Genomic DNA, 6,237 nt, shown 5'->3' on the forward strand with positions numbered 1-6,237 from the left:
GGTTTAGGTAGTTCAGTTTTAAGTTCTAGGGAACTGATGACCTCAGATGTTAAGTCCCATAGTGGTGAGAGCCACAACACCCAGTCCTTGAGTGGAGAAAATCACCGACCGAGCCGGGAATCGAACCCGGGCCCCTTAGGACGGCAGTCCGTCACGCTGATCATTAAGCTACTGGGGCGGGCTAAAATGACAGTGCACCGGCAGAACTATCATTTGTTTGGTGTCTTGCCCTCTCGCCGCTAATAGGGTGCCCACGGAATGCAGCGTTCTCGGAATGCTGTACAATAATCTCAAACAACCAACATTAACAATTTTATATACATATAAGTATATAGTTCTGGCAATAGCGGCCATGACCTTATTCTTCTGTGCGGATGCACACATACTCCCCGAACTCTTACGGGACTTGGACGAATGTCTTCCACGAGTAATGAGTGTGTTGGGGTGGGATACTACGAATGTAGTGTCTGGACATACAAGGTGAGGATGTGAGTCTCTCGGGAGGCGTGCGCAAGATAGTCCCTGCAGTCGCACTATCATTTGTGCCCTCGGTGGCTCAGATGGATAGAGCGTCTGCCATATAAGCAGGAGATCCCGGGTACGAGTCCCGGTCGGGGCACACATTTTCACCTGTCGCCGTTGATCTATATCAACGCCCGTGCGCAGCTGACGGAATTAATATCTTACTAATTTCGTTTTAACAGTTTTATTTGCAGAAAAGCAAATTGACAAAACTTTTATTTCATCAAATGTCGCTAGCGTGACGCGACATGGAAACAACAGAGTTGTTTCTTTACACCAAATCCAAGGAACCACTTGATACGGATCTGTACAGCGGAGCACTAATCATGTTGCAGACGGCCCGAAGCTAGCAGGAGCGCCGTTTATATGCAGCTGTTGCAGGCGGCGGGCCTGGTCTTTCGTTTCGCATCTTTATTCCGAATTCTGTGGTTACGCCTCCCTCCCTCCCTCCCCCCACCCAAATCGACGTACCGTAGGTGTATGAAGTGCGACAACGGCGGGGGATGCAGGAAGGTGGACGCCAGCTTCCGGCCATCCTGCCTGAGTTCTGGCGGAAATGTTCGCGGGAAAACGACCAGAAGGGTACGCGTCAACCTTCTGCTTCCGTGAACCAAATTTTGACGGCGGCAACTTTTGCGGTGCGGGCGGGTTTAGCTTCATAGGTAGAACGAGAGTCGAAGACTCTGTCTCCGTCGGTCGTCCCGCGGTGTCGTCATGACATCCTCCCGCGGCTGCTGTGGCCGCGCTATCCTCTGCACCCGTCAATCTGGGGGAAGAGACACTGGAAGATCATCGTGTACGTGGCAGAGACGGAGTTCATTTTGATGGCGGGACTGCAACCATCCGGATCTGAAACAAGATGCATGCAAGCTCCTAGTCTACGTACGATCTCGCCTCGCGCCCACCGTCTGCTGCCGCTAAAGACCCTACGAAAGACAATAGCATGCAGCGGGAAGCGATACTTGCGGCCTTACTGCGGATCCGGATACTAAGGAGGGTGCAGCAGTGTGCAATGGCTGAGGCCGTGAAGCGATGCGTGCGAACAATACGAGGCGAGAAACAGTTGCAAGGCTTGATACCTGGTGTGTGCGGGGCGACGTTTGGTCATTTGCTGCTTTAATGTTTTGACAAAATGTGCACTAGTTAGATGCAGTATGCCACTCCGATTACAGAATCTTTGAGATTCATGTGACGTGAACTGAGATCCGTTGTCTGACATTATTACTTCTAGGCAAAAAATAGAAGATGACACCTGAATTGTGCTACGTGACGTTGTCTAGTTCATTGGCACAGCAAACGGAATCTTGCTATATGAGTCAACCACAATCAACCAGTGAGTGTTCCATAAAGGTACCGCAAATTCTATGTACACATGCTGCCATGGCGATTGCGGCTTAGACCAAGCAGAGAACATTGTGGTGGAGCAAACTGAGCTTCCACACATTTGACACTGTGACGTCATCTGTTCTATTTGACTGTCCATGCCCTGCGAAGTACAGTGTAGCGGCACCACCGTTTAGGATAGGGAAAGTTAGTTTTGCGCGATGTTCTGAGCACAAGCTACAGCCAGGTTTTAGGCTGGATTGCAGTAAGTTACACCGACCAGCGGTTGCGAAGTGAATGGAGGCCACAGGGGCCATCGAACCACTGAAAACTGTAAACGCAGTGGTTTGTACGTCGCAAGTTACAGGAAGAAGGGGCCTACTGGCACAACCGGGGTGTGGGGTGTACGTGACTCGGAGCGATACGTTAGTGAAACTGAAGTGCACAGCAGAGTATAAATAGTTGCTGTTTTCTAACGAGATTCATTCAAGTGTGGCAACTCTCCTGGATGGCGGGGCATGTCACACTACCAGCGACACACGACAGCAGATGGGGCGCCAGCGTCCCAGTTCACGGAGAGTCACTGGTTCGAACCTCTGAGGCCAATACAGGGGATGCAAGTGTGGTAGCTCACCTGGACGGCGGCCCGTGTCACACTGCCGCGCTACACGCAGCAACAGATGGGGCGACAGCGTCCCAGTCCACGGCGGGTCGTTGGTTCGACCCTCTGAGGCCGACGTGGGGTCCACAGCTAGCCAGGGTGGACCACTCTTGGGGTCGCTACCGCGGTCAGTCATCTCGGCTCCCCATACAAGCTGGAGACTCCTGAGATGAGGGCCGCAAGTTCGAACTCCCGTTGCCGCCGAAGAAGAAGCGGTAGCGGGGCCGGCCTATGGCTCCCGACAGAGCAGCGCAGAGTCAGCGGGGACGGTGGTCGCTGAATCGGCTGCTGGCGCAGCCATCCTCACGTAATCGGAACTCTACAGCTGGTGAACAAGGCCAGCACGACGATAGAGCGTTGCGTTGCACAGGTCGCTGGGGCCGTGGCCTCGGCAATGCGGGGCCTGTGACGCAGACCGAGGTGAACGGAGCTCTGTAAAGGAAACGAATAAATCATTTGGAAAGTTCTCGCCGAGTTTTAATATGCCACATTCTGGCACCCATCCACCACAACAGTGTTGACGCCCTAACTGTTTCGTACGAACAACACCCCAGTGTCCTTGCTGAAGTAACTGCAACACTTCTTTTTGCAATACGTTACCAATCAATACACGTGACTGTCCATTGTCATTCTGAACAAGAATCGCACCTTTCTGTACAGCGAGGTTATGTCGACGTGCAAAGTATCTGAGTACTACAGGGTTCTTTACGCCACTCAAGGAGTGAGTCCAAGATGTGTGAATACAATCGAACAAAATGTTCAAACCAGGAGCAGCTTCCGTGGCCTGTGCAATTTTCCTATAGTTCAGCTGGAAACAGTGAAGCAACTCAGAATCTTGAGCATCGATATTACAATAAGATGCAGCACAAGTGTCAAAATCTGTATCACTGCCAATCGGAAGTGTAAAAGTGCGTCCGCGTTACCATGTTGAGCTGTCGGACGATACACAATCTCGTACTGGTATTGCGAGAATAACAAATCCCATCTTTGCAAATTTTGGGCAGTTCCTACAAGAACCGGTTTTGTCGAATGAAACAGACTGCAAAGGCTTTTGATCCGTAACTAAGCAGAATTTTCTGCCATACATTTTGAAGCAACAGGTCTGTCTCACCAATTCTGTGCGAAAGCACTGCACCGATATCGTAAGAGGAAGTGTCAACTTGCAAGACAACTGTTTTTTCAGGATCAAAGTGGACTAAGCATCGATCACTGAGCAATGCATCTTGAAGTTTTTGAAAAGCTACTTGGCACTCATCTGTCCAAACAAAGAGGACATTCTTGCGACGCAAGCGATGCAATAGAGCAGCGATTTGTGCAGCATTCAATATGAACCGAATATAATAGTTCCTTTTTCCTAAAAATGACTGCAATTCTGTGATATTACGAGTAACTGGCAAGTCTCGTGTGGCTAACACATGCGACTGCAGAGAATGTACACCTTGACTGTTTATGACATGACCCGGATACTGCAACTCTGGTTTAAAGAAATCACACTTTCGTCCTGCATCAGGTAACACACAAAACAAAGCAATCAAATTTGCAAATATGTACTTCTTGTTTACGTCCTCCTACTACAATATCGTTCAAACAGTCTGAACAGTTCGGCACTTGTGGAGTCAGCTGTTCCAAATACCCCTGGAAAATTGCGGGTGCCGAAGCACTGCCAAAAGGCAAACGCAAATATTTAAACAAGTCCAAATGAGTATCTACTACACACACTTTTTGAGATTCATCATCGAGCGGTATTTCAAGGTATGCGTTGCGCAAATCAATTTTAGAAAAGTAGCTTCCAGCGCCTAATTTGTAAATAAGATCTTCTGGGCGTGGCAATGCATAAGTATCAATGACTGTTTGTGGGTTGACTATAGACTTGAAGTCAGCACAGAGGCGAATGCAACCTGAACGTTTCGGTAGCAAAACCAGTGGACTTGCCCACTGACCTGCTGATAAGGGCGCAATAACTCCATTATCTTGCAATTCCTTAAGTTCAGCCGCGACTTTGTCCCGTAATACAATGGGAACAGTTCCGGCCCGGCAAAATTTCGGCTGAGCATTGTCGTTCAGCGTAATATGTGCCACAAAATGGATAGCTTTTCCTAAACCTTCAGAAAGGAGTTCCGGAAATTCTTTTAGCAAGCTAGCTGCACTGCCTTTTGCATTGAATACAGACACTGACAACATATTTCCTGAATGTTAAAGCCAAACAAATTAAAAGAATCAATACCAAATACGTTCTCCTACTCACGTGAGTGTAGCATTGTAAAAGTCACTGTTCCCGTATGCGAGCGATACAAGGCAAGCAAAGTACATGTTCCGAGAACGGGAATGTCATGTCCATTATAAGCTTTCAGGTGCGTGTTAGTTTTAGACAGGCGTGGAGAGCCTAACAGTTGTGCCGATTTAGCAATGTTACAGAGGCATCCCGTGTCCAACTGAAACTGCACACATTCCCTACAAATAGGCATAAATAAATGAACAAAAAGTTTGTTTGACTGTCGTACCACTGTAGAAACCGCACGCTTGCTAGATGCAGACTTTGAATATACTGCATTAATAACATGGGCCTGGTGAGAGTTTTGTGAGTGGGCTAAATTCTTATGTTTGTTCCCTTGCAAACATACCGATTGCACATGTCCTTTCCTACCACAAACGTAACACTGAGTTCGTCGGAAGGGGCAGTCTTGGCGTTTGTGCCGAGTACAGGGTGGTCCATTGATGGTGAACGGGCCAAATATCTCACGAAATAAGCATCAAACGAAAAAACTACAAAGAACGAAACTCGTCTAGCTTGAAGGGGGAAACCGGATGGCGCTATGGTAGGCCCGCAAGATGGCGCTGCCATAGGTCAAACGGATATCAACTGCGTTTTTTAAAATATGAACCCCCATTTTTATAACGTATTCGTGTAGTACGTGAAGAAATATAAATGTTTTAGTTGGACCAATTTTTTCGCTTTGTGATAGATGCCGCTGGAATGGTCACAAACGTGTAAGTACGTGGAATCACGTAACATTCCGCCAGTTCGGATGGTATTTGCTTCGCGATACATTACCCGTGTTAAAATGGACCATTTATCAATTGCGGAAAAGGTCGATATCGTGTTGATGTATGGCTATTGCGATCAAAATGCCTAACGGGCGTGTGCTATGTATGCTGCTCGGTATCCTGGACGACATCACCCAAGTGTCCGGACCGTTCGCCGGATAGTTACGTTATTTAAGGAAACAGGAAGTGTTCAGCCATGTGAAACGTCAACCACGACCTGCAACAAATGATTATGCCCAAGTAAGTGTTTTAGCTGCTGTCGTGGCTAATCCGCACATCAGTAGCAGACAAATTGGGCTAGAATCGGAATCTCAAAAACGTCGGGGTTGAGAATGCTACATCAACATCTATTGCACCCGTACCATATTTCTGTGCACCAGGAATTGCATGGCGACGGCATTGAACGTAGTGTACAGTTCTGCCACTGGGCAAAAGAGAAATTACGGGACGATACAGATTTTTTGCGACGAAGCGCCATTCACCAACAGCGGTAACGTAAACCGGCATAATATGCACTATTGGGCAACGGAAAATCCACGAAGGGTGCGACAAGTGGAACATAAGCGACCTTGGCAGGTTAATGTATGGTTCGGCATTATGAGAGGAAAGATAATTGGACCCCATTTAATCGATGGCAATCTAATTGGTGCACTGTATGCTGATTTCCTACGTAATGTTCTACCGAA

At 48.1% G+C, this 6,237-nt stretch overlaps 1 non-coding gene across 1 annotated transcript; it reads left to right on the forward strand.

Moving 5' to 3' along the window:
• The first annotated feature begins 544 nt into the window (after positions 1–544).
• On the forward strand, positions 545–619 carry Trnai-uau (transfer RNA isoleucine (anticodon UAU)). Its single transcript has one exon. It is a non-coding gene; the product is annotated as a tRNA-Ile (tRNA).
• The last annotated feature ends 5,618 nt before the right edge of the window (positions 620–6,237 follow it).

This window comes from Schistocerca serialis, chromosome 10 (assembly GCF_023864345.2).
Source record: "Schistocerca serialis cubense isolate TAMUIC-IGC-003099 chromosome 10, iqSchSeri2.2, whole genome shotgun sequence".
NCBI classification, from domain to species: domain Eukaryota; kingdom Metazoa; phylum Arthropoda; class Insecta; order Orthoptera; family Acrididae; genus Schistocerca; species Schistocerca serialis.